The sequence below is a fragment of the Amblyraja radiata genome, chromosome 4 (assembly GCF_010909765.2).
Source record: "Amblyraja radiata isolate CabotCenter1 chromosome 4, sAmbRad1.1.pri, whole genome shotgun sequence".
Lineage (NCBI taxonomy): Eukaryota > Metazoa > Chordata > Chondrichthyes > Rajiformes > Rajidae > Amblyraja > Amblyraja radiata.
In genome coordinates this window covers 43,880,100-43,893,691 of record NC_045959.1, presented here as the reverse complement: position 1 = coordinate 43,893,691, position 13,592 = coordinate 43,880,100, and the positions used below count along the sequence as shown (strand labels likewise).

General features: G+C 41.0%; 1 long non-coding RNA gene across 1 annotated transcript in view; it reads left to right on the top strand.

Moving 5' to 3' along the window:
- The first annotated feature begins 3,406 nt into the window (after nt 1–3,406).
- LOC116971710 overlaps nt 3,407–13,592 on the top strand; it is a 39,742-nt gene continuing 29,556 nt past the window's right edge. Inside the window, exon 1 of the long non-coding RNA XR_004411576.1 lies at nt 3,407–3,536. This is a non-coding gene — a long non-coding RNA (uncharacterized LOC116971710). The remainder of the gene's footprint in view (nt 3,537–13,592) is intronic.

Sequence of the window (13,592 nt, the reverse complement as noted above, 5' to 3'; positions counted from 1 at the left end):
TCCTCGGGCTGCCAGCTGCTGCAGAACAATCGACCGGACTTCCGTTCTCGATATGTTTTTTTTTAAAATCGCGGGACAATTTAATTGCTGGATTAAAATAAAAAGCTACTTCCAATGCCGTCAACGCCTACAACGTGATGGATCTCAAGTAGGGGACAAAACACGGGGTAAGTAGTCTATTTTACATATAAACTTGCTTCTTGGGATGACTTTAATCAAAATTTCCTTGGCAAAAATGTGATTTTGGCCCTATACGAACTGGCAGTGTTTTTCCTGACGATATGGGGTTCAAATTCACCTCAACTGCAACGTTCCAATCGATCGCGTTCCACAAAAACCCACTTGCGAGATGATTTAAATGCCCATTAATTTATGGGAATTAAACATTAAATTCCTTCCATTTGGCCTATAAATTCATGACAATGAGATTTAAAAATCATGTTATATTGTGAATTCTTGTGTGGATGTTATTTGGACACTTAGGCTATTTAAAAATGTTACCATTTTCTTAAGAAATGGATAGATCTAGTAATTGAATTTTGTAATTAGCTACAGTTAGGTAACTAACTAATTATATGCTTTAATTTCAGGTAATTCAAGTAAGATTGTTTCATATTTGTTTCAGAATGCTTCGATCACAGTTTTTGAGTTAAATCAATGGAAAACTTTCAGTATGCAAATGGCCATAACTTTTTTAATACTGAAGATATGAAAGTGAATTATGTCAAATTAAACTTCTTTTTATGCTTTATCTGATGGGATAAATTGCAGACTTGATTTGTTAAATCTCAAAATTTTGTAACATTGCTACCTTTTGCTTCCTTTGTCTGTTAGTTTATCATTACAGTAATGCAATTACTTAAGGGCCTGTCCCACTTGGGCATCATTTGTGCATAATTTACACTACATCATTTACGCGTCACGATGCATGACGCGCATTACGCGTGGATAGTGCGCATTACACGCGCATGGTGCGTGGTGACTTATGCAGTGACGCGCGGCGTCCCAGGATTTGGGGATGTACAAAATCTTTGCGCGTCATCTGCGTGACGCGCAAATGATGCTCAAGTGGGACAGGCTGTTTACTAGTCTGCGAACAAAATAGAAAATTGCCTGACTATATGCTGGCAAAAATCAGGACAAATGCAGTCACATAATGACTGCTCTCAATCATTAGCAATTTTGCAGAAGTTATTACTAAAAATGTTTATCAAGTGGCAGCTTTTCATCAATGATTTGCACGCTGGGGTTCTGTTTAGTTTTCCTGAGATCCACCATCACAGAAGCCGGTCATCAACCAACGTAGTTGACACCACTTGGTATCAATAAACACCTGAAAGCATTAGATACAACAAAGAAAATAAGGCAGAAAATATCATGGCTACAATTGTGTGCTTCAGAACGAGCTGTGTCTCTTGTCAACCTGTCTCAATACAGTTACAGCTCTTGTATATACATGATAGAATGGATTATTGTCCTTCCATATCCCATTCACAAAAAGCAGGACAATTCCAATCATCACTAAGCAGGGAACTCTTCTTATGATCAAAGTGATCGTATAGGCCATTGACTGTGTAATTATGTGGCAGTTATTCACCCTTGCTCTCCTAGCTGCTGCTTAGTTTAGGATTTACCCAAACCTTCAGATGCCATTGCAATCTTGGTCCAAAAGCAGACCGATGGGCTGCGTTTCAGTCGTGAGGTGTGAGTGAATGTGCGTGACTGAGCCTGTCCTCATGGGCCCAGCTAAAACTGAAATTAGTGGGCATCAGGAGCAAAACCTTCCAATGACTGAAATCGCAACTCGCGCAAAGGAAGATTATTGGGAGTGCTGGAGGTTAATCACGTCAGCCCCAGGATAATGCTGCAGGATCTCCTCAGGACGATACTGAATAAAATTCTCTCTCACCGAATTCATATGAAAAAGTTAAATGAAAATACACCATCATTTTTTTTCAACTAACCTTTTTTGATTGCAACCATCATGGTAACAGAGAGAGGAGACGGGGGAATTAAAGTGGGGATTGAGTGGGATTAAAAGTTGCAAATTCAGAATCAAGGCAGACAAATGCAGTAGGTTCAGTGATGTATACATGAAACAGGCAGTTCTGTGGTACTCCAGTGATTTGATCAGCCAGGCTGATATCATGGAGTCTAAAGGAATAGCCATCTCTTAAGGTTAGTTTTCTTCTCACAGATATAAATCAGCCTGAAATTGATGTAATCCTTGATGGTCTGCTACACAACAATACTTTTGTATTACTTTTGGTTATGTCATGGGTGAATAGGATTTGAAGCTATGTGTAAGAAACACTTGTTTTTGCCTAATAACTCTGGATTTTGGAGATACAAGGAACTGCAGATGCTGAAATCTTGAAATACAAAGTGCTGGAGGAACTCTGCAGGTCAGGTAGCATCTGTGGAGGGTAGACACAAAGTGCTGGAGTAGCTCAGCAGGTCAGGCAGCATCACTGGAGAAAAAGAAGGGTGACGTTTCGGGTCAAGACCCTTCTTCAGACTGCAGGCCTCGGGTCCCGAACTCAAAACATCACCCATCCTTTTTCTCCAGAGATGCTCTCTGACCCCCTGAGATACTCCAGCACTTTGTGTCTATCGTCGGTGTAAACCAGCATATGTAGTTCCTTCCTACGGCATCCGTGGAGGGAGTGGACAGGCGACGTTTGCGGGCTTCTTCAGTGGGGGTCGATCCTACAGGCATTGAGGCCTTCGGTAATGTTAAGAACTTTGACTCTATTTTAAGCAGAGGTAGATATGACCATAACGAGATAATGTGGTATCAATTTCTCCTTACATATCTGTGTGGAAATGAACATTGGGTCCACAGTGGGTGGTGAACCTGATATTGGCCATTTTTAAATATCGTACCAAAACTAAAAAAACCTCTCCCTGTGTGGTTTTCTGAACTGCAAACAAAGTGATGGATTTTGTTTGTAAAAGCACCCAGCTGATCATGAAAGAAAGTAGTGATTATCAAGGCTGAGTGCTTGTTCTAGGGTGCCTCTGACTTCAGGCGATTTTGTTAACGTTCAGTGCACAAACAACTCACAAAGCCATTCCATTGTGCATTGTGCATAGTCCTCGGAGATCAACAATGATCATCTGTTCACATTTTGGTTTCAGCAGCCGTCAAGAACCTGTGTGATTTTACTACTTGGGGAGGTGACAAGAGCAGCTCAGTCGACTGTTCGTGGAAAATTTCATTGAGTAACAACTTAAAAAAAAACATTTTTTTCCCCTTAATTATCTGCAGGGAACTGCAGCCTTCTAGGTCAGAACATGTGAACTGAAAAGAAGTTGTGCCAAAGTGCTTTGATAGTAATTCAATAAAATCAATGTGCTGTGGGGGATATTGACTCTTTAAGCTGGTTGTTTTTAATGGCTGGAAGCTGAAAGCCTCTTGTCCCACTGGTCCTGGCATTTACTCAACCAGATCTTTGCAAACAGTTAAATCAGGCACTCCGTGTCTCTGCAGTTTAGAGTGATCAACAAAAGGAGCCCTTTCTTTGGAGTGCAAGGTAAATTCAGAACGACTTGATGCCAAAGCCAATGTTTTACTAATTCTCAAGGTCATAATATGTTTTCCGATGAATTCCATATTGTGTTAAAGGAAAGATAAACTCAGCAAAATGTAAGTTATATGGCCTGGAGATCATTTTATACTTCAGTATACTTAGAAAAATAAACAGAAGTGAGTTTATGCAGGTTTGCAGTTTGTGTCAGAATTGCTTAAAGACTTGGCACAAAATCATTGAGATTGAGCTGTTTTTCTTAACTGATATGGACAAATTGGAAAGGTAATACATTTTACTTAAAAATCATTAGATTCAGAACTTGAGTTTGTTTCTCTTCTGGATCCAAGCAGGTTGGTCATTTTGAGCTGTGGCCTCAGTGAATTCACATTTCATTTCCTGAGAAATTGATTATTTTGATCAATAAACCAACAGGGAGAAAAATACTGAAAATGACTTTATCAGATCTGGTTAATATTGTTCAAGCAATGAGTTGTGTTCAGCTTGAAACATCAGCAGGAAATGGGAATGGCAATGTAGCAAGGGCAGCATGGTGGCGCAGCGGTAGAGTTACTGCCTCACAGCGCTTGCAGCACTGGAGACCTAGGTTCGATCCCGATGGGTGCTGTCTGTACGAAGTTTGTACATTCTCCCCGTGACCACGTGGGATTTCTCCGAGATCATCGGCTTCCTCCCACACTCCAAAGACGTACAGGTTTGCAAGTTAATTAGCTTGGTAAATGTAAATATTGTCCCTAGTGTGTGTAAGATAGTGTTAATATGCGGGGATCGCTGGTCGGCACGGACATGGTGGGCTGAAGGGCCTGTTTTCGAGCTGTATTTCTTAACTAAACAAAAAAATTATGAGTGTAGTGAGCTTTCAACTTCTGAGGTGTGACGTTCATGAGTTCATAAGTCAAAGGAGCAGAAGTAGGCCATTCTGCCCGTCAAGTCTACTCCGTCATTTAATCATGGCATATCTATCTTTCCCTCTCAACCCTATTCTCCTGCCACGGACATCAGATGCTCCCTTGTTTTTCTTCAAGCGGCATCAAACCCATATTCAGCTATTGTGAAGGGACACAAAGGGTTATGGTGGAGAAAAGGTAAGAGAAGTTAAAGGGAAAAAAGCACACGTGCTGGGGAAACAGCAAATCAAGCAGGATCTCTGGTGGACATGGATAGGCAATGGTTCAAATTGGGACCCTTCTTCAGACTGAATGTTAAAGGGAATAAAAGTAAGGCAGTAAAAACAGGTGAATTATTGGAAACTACTTTCACCACCATCGTGCCTGTTTTGTGCATTGAACAGTTGCAATACTGACAAAAGTAGCAAAGTAACAGCCCCTGGTCAATTCATACATCTGTTGGGGCCACAGCAGGAGCTCAAGCTCCTACCTGAATTGAGCAATGCACTCAATTGGGTACATAACACCTCACGCCTCAGGAGCTTGCACCTGACCAAGAATTCTGCTCCTTGTACCCTCACAATAATGTTACAGCTTCTGCTGACTCACACATATCCCTCACCCCATGCCACCTGTTGTTTGCTTCCTCACCCTCCATTGAGATGCCGCAGTCATATCAGTGCAAGGAAAATTAGAATGGTCATGATAACTCTCCCCAGAAAAGTTCACCACAATGATCATTTCAACCCCAAAATTAGGCCCAGTTGCAGTGAAGGCTTGATGCAGTGACAGCCTTCTTACCATTCAAATATCTCAAACTATCTGAAATTCATAACCCCTTCTCTTATCTACACCACAATTCATTCTTGCGACTTCACCACCCATGACCATACCTTCAACAGCCAGAAATAATGCACATGAGGTTACTCTCTGAATCTTTCCAATTACTTTTCCTCTTTAAATAGCTTTGCCCCCAATCTACCTTCATGTAGCTTGATATAAAAAGGACTCTGTGGAGTGCTTGAAGAAAATGACCCATGCTTTATAAATAAGTTGATGTTCATGAACTTCACTTTAACACCATAGCAGGCCAACACCAATGCATTTCAGTGAGAGCGCTATACTTGTAGATGTGCCAGTTTTCCCATGAGATATAGCTATTCCTTCTTGTTTTCTTGTCCTAAACACAACAGAAGAACATTATAGAAGCTACTTTTAGTGCTCTGTCTGATGATATCTCTCAACAAATATCAGGAGAAAACTAATGATAGAATGGTCCCATTGCTGATTTTAGGTCTTTGTTGTAAATAAACAAGTTTCCACTTTTATTCCATTTCAACAGAGACCACACTACAAAATAAGCTTCTGACAGGAATTTTGGATGATGTATTTTGTGACTGAAAAGTTTAGAACCTGGTTTTATGAGAAGATGTAGTAACAACTGGCAAGAGTCACTGCAATAATTCCTGCTCCTGCTGCAGAGATTTATTCCTTGGTATCAATGATCAGAAATGGGGTCAAGGAAAGAGCGTTCACGTCGCGGCCCTGTTTCCACCAATCTTTCCATCACCACGCACAAGAAGCACAAGAAGCGCAAGACAGACACCATTGTATGCAGATGCCGAGAAGTGTGTTCAGCTCTGGCTGAACAACTTCTAATCTTGTGTGTGGACTCGATAAGAAGAAGAATTATCAGAAATTAATGTGTACTTTTCTGAATAGTTAACAAAATCCTAATGTGCCTGAACTCCTCACACATGACTGGAGCTCCCATGGAAAGAGAAATGCAACTTTGAACAGGAGCCTTGAACACTCATTAAACCAAGGTCTAAAATATTCTACTCTTGTGTGTAACTGGAACGAGCCCTCGTTAGTCAGGGAGGAGGCAGATTTCTTGGACTTGGCTGATTTGACGTTCTCTGTTTTGAGGTTTTTCCACAAACATTTCAGCTTCCTCGTAAGAGGCATTGGGTTTTAACAGAAGTCCTGCTCTGTAAATTCTGCCATGTTCTTCCTTTGATGGAAGGGCTGGCATTCCAGCCCATTAAATGCAAGACTGGTGCATAGAATTGCAGGTGTGTGGACGGCAAAAATCTGTTTTGGATCAATTATGCTTTTGATGGAGTCTGTTTTGGGGATTTTGTACATTCCTTCTGTTTTGGATTATTGGTGGAAACGTTAGCTGGTATAAATGACGGGCACATGTACCTTTGGCTCCAGGCAAGCAATGTCTCTGAATCTCAACATTTCTGACTACAGCCCAATGCTTGGGTATCTTCTGGCCCACAAATGCCTGTCCATGAAGAGCATTGTGGACAGTAAGGCACCTGATCATATTGCATGAGAATACTGCCATTGTCATCCTGTGCCCGTAGCAGCTTCACACATACAATCGCCTCACAGTTCTTGCGCTAAGGCTGTCTACGCTTTGGATATGTCGTGCATCGTATTAGTTGGACAGTGCTTTATTTTACATAAGTGGGGTATCAGATAAAGTGCAATCAGGTCAGACCAGAAGCAGCAGCAACAATGTCAATTATGTTCCCCTTCACCTGGCTGCAGAGAAGGGGGGAGGGAGGGTGTGCAGCAAAGTAGAGGAGGGATGAAAGATTATGATGGATTTTGATTATAATGAAAGATTACAAAAGAGGATAGAAACAATGAGTTGAGCGAGAGAGAAGGTCATCCCTCTCCTCTACAACACTCCCCAGACGCCTACCATTCACTGTGTACGTCCTGCCCATGTTACACTTCCCAAAATGCAACACCTCACATTTCTCTGTATTAAATACCATCAACCATTCCTCAGCCCTCCTGGCTAATCGATCCAGATCCTGCTGCAATCTTTCACAACCATCTTCACTATCTGCAAAACCACCCACTTTTGTATCATTTGCAAACTTGCTAATCTTGCCCTGTATGTTCTCATCCAAATTATTAATATAGATGACAAACAGTAATGGGCCCTGAACTGAACCCTGAGGCTCACCACTAGTCACACGCCTCCAGTCCGAGAAGCAACCTTCCACCATCACCCTCTGCTTCCTTCCATGAATCCTGTAGAGGTTTATAAGATCCTGAAGGGAATAAATAGAGTAATTTTACAGAGTATTTTACCAAGAGTAGGGGAATCAGGTACCCAAAGACATAGGTTTAAGATGAAAGGGGAACGATTTAATAGGAACCTGACGGGCAACTTTATCAGACAAAGGGTGATGGGTATGTGGAATGAGCTGCCAGAGAAGGTAGTTGAGCCAGGCACTATCACAACATTTAAAAGGTATTTGGACAGGAATAGGAAATGTTTACGTATATGGGCCAAACACAGGCAGGTGATGCTAGTATAGATGGGGCATGTTGGTTGGCATGGGCAAGTTGGACTGAATGGCCTGTTTCCCATGTTATATGAGTAGGACTCTATGATTCTACCTAAAACTTATTCCCTCTAATTATTGAGTTACCTACACAAGGAGAAAGACTGTGCCCCTTCGCATTATTTGTGACCCTCCCAATTTTAAATACCTCCAAAAGATTATCCCTCAGCCTCCTGTGTTCCAAGCAGTAAAGCTCTGTCCAATCTCTCCCTATTGCTCAGGCCCTCAAATCTTGGCAACATCCTTGCAAATCTTCTCTGCGTTCTTTCCTGCTTAATGGTATTTTTCCTTTCGCATGGTGACCAAAACGGAATAGAATACTCTAAGTGTGGCCTCACCAATGCCTTATACAACTGAAGCATGATATCCGACTTTCTATACTCCATTCTATGACTGATGAAGGCCATCATGCCAAAAGCCTTATTCACCAAATTATCTATCTGTGACGCCATTTTAAGGAACAATGTACTTGTATTCCTTAATCCCTGTGCTCTACAACAATCCCAGGGCCCTGCCATTAAGTATGAAGGTCCTACCCTTGTTTCTTTTCCCAGAATGTAACACATCAAACTAATCTGAATTATACTCTGTTTGCCATTCCTCAGTGCATTTGCCCTGCTGATCAGGAACCTGCTGTAATTCTTGATAACCACCTTCACTGCTTATGATACCGACCATTTGAGTGTAATTTGCAAACTTACTAATCATGGCTCGTACATTCTCATACAAATTGTTGATGTGGATGACAAGCAGCAATGGGACCAACATTGATCCCTGAGGCACAAGACTCGTCACAGGCATACAGTCCAAAAACAACCTTCCACCCTCTGCTTCCTATCATAGGGCCAATTCTGTATTCAGTTAGCTAGCTCTCCCTGGATTCCATACAATCTAATCATCCAGAGAAGCCTACCTTATCAAAGGCATTGCTGAAGTCCATGTAGACAATGACCCTGCCCTTGTCAACCTTGTTGGTTACTTTTTCAAAAAACAATCAAATTTGTGAGACACAACCTCTCTGGCACAAACCATGCTGCCTATTGCTGATCAAATCCTGGTGGTGCCAAATTCACATATTTCTTATCCCTAAGAATCCTCTCCAGTAACTTTTCTACCACAGATGTTAAGCTTACTGGTCTATAGTTCCCAGGTTTTTCTTCAAATAGAGGCACAACACCAGCCACCCACCAGTCTTCAGGCACCTTGTCCGCGGCTGACCATAATGTCTATATGTGTAAGAAGGAACTGCAGATGCTGGTTTAAAATGAGGATAGAAACAAAAACTGGAGTAACTCAGCGGGACAGGCAGCATCTTTGGAGAGAAGGAATAGGTGACGTTTCGGGTGGTGATCCTTCTTCAGACTGGTGTCTCAACTGTAGCTTCTGCAATTTCTTCTTTAGTTTTCCACAATGTCCTCATATCAGGCCTTAGAGATATGATATGTTTTGAGACTTCCAACACTCCCTTGGATTATCCTCAAGACAGCACAAATACCATTCCTTCTCTTGTCATAATCTATTTCTTTATGGTGTAAACAGAGGAGAAATATTCATGGAGGATTCCATATGATGAAAACCAAACAGGAAATATTAATGTGATGCTGCATTAAAATGCCCCAGGATAGCAAAGTTAACTTGCGAATGCGATATAAACCTCCCTTCTCCCCGCACACCACAAGTCAACATTAGGTTCACATTCACAGTTCTAATGTGTTGAACGGCATCTCTAATTACCTTTTCATCGCTGCTTTTGATAAGGTCCCGCACGGGAGACTGGTGACTAAAATTAGAGCACATGGTATTGGGGGTAGGGTGCTGATATGGATAGAAAATTGGTTGACAGACCGGAAGCAAAGAGTAGGAGTGAAAGGGTCCTTTGCAGAATGGCAGGCAGTGGCGAGTGGAGTGCCGCAAGGCTCGGTGTTGGGGCCGCAACTGTTTACCAAATATATTAATGATTTGGAAGAGGGAATTAGGAGCAACACTAGCAAGTTTGCGGATGACACAAAGTTGGGTGGCAATGTGAGCTGTGAAGAGGATGTTAGGAGGTTGCAGGGTGACCTGGACAGGTTGAGTGAGTGGGCAGATGCGTGGCAGAAGCAGTATAATATAGATAAATGTGAGGATATCCACTTTGGCGGCAAAAACAAGGGGGCAGATTATTATCTCAATGGGGTTAGGTTAGGTAAGGGGGAGGTGCAGCGAGACCTGGGCATCCTTGTACACCTTGGTCATTGAAAGTTGGCTTACAGGAACAGCAGGCAGTGAAGAAAGCTAATGGGATGTTGGCCTTCATAACAAGAGGATTTCAGTATAGGAGTAAAGAGATTCTTCTGCAGTTGTATAGGGCTCTGTTGAGACCACATCTGGAGTATTGTGTACAGTTTTGGTCTCCTAATTTGAGGAAGGACATCCTTGTGATTGAAGCAGTGCAGCATAGGTTCCCCAGATTGATCCCTGGGATGGCAGGATTGTCATATGAGGAAAGATTGAAAAGACTAGGCTTGTATTCACTGGAGTTCAGAAGGATGAGGGGGATCTTATAGAAACATATAAAATTATAAAAGGACTGGACCAGCTAGATGCAGGAAAAATGTTCCCAATGTTGGGCGAGTCCAGAACCAGGGGCCACAGTCTTAGAATAAAGGGGAGGTCATTTAAGACGGGCTAATAATGGGGAAAAAAGCTCATACTTAAATTCTGGAAAAATGCGCCCACACCAACAATAAAAATGTGGACATCAAATATGTTTGAAACATTACATCTGGAAGAGATGAGATTCCTCTTAGCAGGTAAAGCAGACCAATTCCAAAAGACGTGGTCTACGTTTCTGGACCTATTACAAGCATGAGGTGCAATAGTAATTTTAAAAATAAATAAATAAATAAATGGTATCAGGACCTGGCAATGGGAGGTAAAACAACAAAAACAGACTTGGTTGGTAGTCCCCTTTCTGCGGAGTTTAATGTTATAATAGAGCGATTGTTCCTACTTTATTTTTCTTTCTTTTCTAGGGTCTACTTTCTTACTTTACTTCCTTCTCTAACTTCTTTTCTAAGGGGCTTTCTTTTCCCAACACTCTCTTGTACTTCACGACTCTTGCGCACTTTCTTTACTTTCCTTACTTCTATCTTTTTCTTAAAGCTCAAAAAAATGAAGCGGTACAAAAAATGTATTAAGATAAATGTGTTGTGTATTATTGTAATTTACCGTACTTCTAATAAAAATAATTAAAAAAATAAATTTAAAAAAAGACTGAGGTGAGAAAAAACGTTTTCACCCAGAGAGTTGTGAATTTATGGAATTCCCTGCCACAGAGGGCAGTGGAGGCCAAGTCACTGGATGGATTTAAGAGAGAGTTAGATAGAGCTCTAGGGGCTAGTGGAGTCAAGGGATATGGGGAGAAGGCAGGCACGGGTTATTGATCATGATCACAATGAATGGCGGTGCTGGCTCGAAGGGCCGAATGACCTCCTCCTGCACCTATTTTCTATGTTACTATGTTTCTATGCTGGTTATAGTGCGGTTTTCAAATTGCAGAAAATTAGCTGCAAATGGAAATAAGAAAAAAACATACCGAAAGAAAGAAAATAAATTAAAGATTGTGTAGGTTTCCTCCATTGTGCTCAGGCACACTCGTTCATTTGCCAGACAAAGAGGATCAAAGGCCTTTAGAAGGCAAAATCTAAGAACAATTTTAGAGATGGAACCCAAAGGTATGATCATTAAATTCTCCAATTGTGAGTAATATCTCCCCCACCATTTCTCCCACTATCCTGCCGCTTTTCCCTCTGCTGTCCCATTCCATCTATATCCCTCCCTCTGGCTTTACATTTCACACCTCTTCTCTCCTTATCTGACATCCTCGTGTCTCCTTTTCATCTCAGTCTGAAGAAAGATCCTGACCCGAAATGCCATCTATCCAATCCATTCACAAATGCTGCCCGACCTGCTGAGTTAGATCATAAGATCATGTGATGGGAGTAGTTTTAGGCCATTTGGCCCATCAAGTCTACTCCGCCATAGCTGATCTATCTCTCCCTCCTAACCCTATTCTCCTGCCTTCTCCCCATAACCTCTGACACCCGTACTAATCAAGAATCTATCTATCTCTACCTAAAATATATCCACTGACTGCCTCCACAGCCTTCTGTGGCAAAGAATTCCACAGATTCACCATCCTATAGAAACGCAAATGAGTTACTCCAGCACTTTGTGTTTTGCAAAACACTTGAATAGAAGGGTTCCCAACCTGGAGTAAATTTACCACCAGGAGGTAAATCTCACCTACCCAGTGGGTACATTTGTTGATTCTGTATATGTACATATTTATTCTCATTGACTGACTGTGTTTGGTTCTGGTATACAGGTATCTGTTCATCATTAGTTGTTCATAAATAACTGAAATAACATTGTTATGTGCTATTAAAGTTGCCAGGGGTGAATGGGGCCAAAATGTTTGGGAACCCCTGCTTTAATGGTTGGCATTATACCTGCATAAAGGACAAGTTATGAATCTGGCTTTTTGGTTGATCTGAAGTTCATTAGGTTGTCAAAAATACCATACAGTGTGGGTGTTCGGCCAATGTGGAACATTTTGGACATTCAAAAGCAGATCAAAACTCCTTAAAAAGAATAAATAATTTTTAAAAAGAGCGATGAAAAATGTTAAAAAGAAAGAACAATAATAACATATTTAAATAAACACAATTAAGTAGAAACCCTAAAAATGTGACCTTCATCCTTTGCCAGTGTGCTCCATTAAGATCAATGTAACAGAACTCCTTGTGGTAGATGTAAACTGACCCAGGGCCTTCCCCCATGTGAAGTGGGGAGTTTCAGCAGAATAACACCCCACTAATGCAGTTGTTAAATGTGGGAAAATCTGAGCCTTTAGTGTTCTTACAAAGATGCAAAAAAATCCCAAATTTGCTGGCAGTTATGTGAGGAAATGTTTCATTGTGTTGAAGGTGCTGCCATTTATCCAGGACATTGACTGCATTGGAAGGGGTTGGTAGATTGGAACGAGTTATGGTAAACTGCTCCATCTGGTGGCATGGTTAAGAATTGACAAAAGCTTCCAAACTACAAGTATTGTAATGGTGATGGTGATGGTCAACTGGGTTTAGGATTAATGCCAAAGTAGTCTGCCCTTTTGAAATCATTTGAATTTTACAAATTATTTAATCAAATAAGTTAAAAGTCTGAAGTCTGAACAGAATGGATTGTGATGACAATTTTATACTTTGTTCATGGTTGAGAATTTGGAAAACTATTTCAGTAACCAGTTCAAATATTCAATGAATGTTTGGCATGCTTTGTGATGAAACTTTATATTAACTAAAACTTATGTCGTTAGTATGGAGGATATAAATAGTCACGATCCAGTGATCATCTGCTTGAACCGTGCCACAGCAGTAAAGTTACTGTTCACTAGTAGGTCGTTAATAATGGGTAAATCTTTCTGTGTCTATTTGATTGCATCGGCAGTGTAAAGGAAAATAGGAAAATATGTAAGCACAGATCAATCCATTCAATTACAAATGTATTCAATAAACACTGAGAAAAATGCTGGTTTTAAGTGATCATATAAAATTATTAATATATCCTTATTTTATATTTCCTCAACACTGGTGCACCGCAAGGATGCGTTCTCAACCCCTTTCTTTATTCCTTGTACACCCACGATTGTGCAGTCAAGCACAAATCCAATTAAATTTACAAATTCGCTGACAAGACCACCATTGTGGGCCAGATATCAAATGTATTAAGACTTAAGA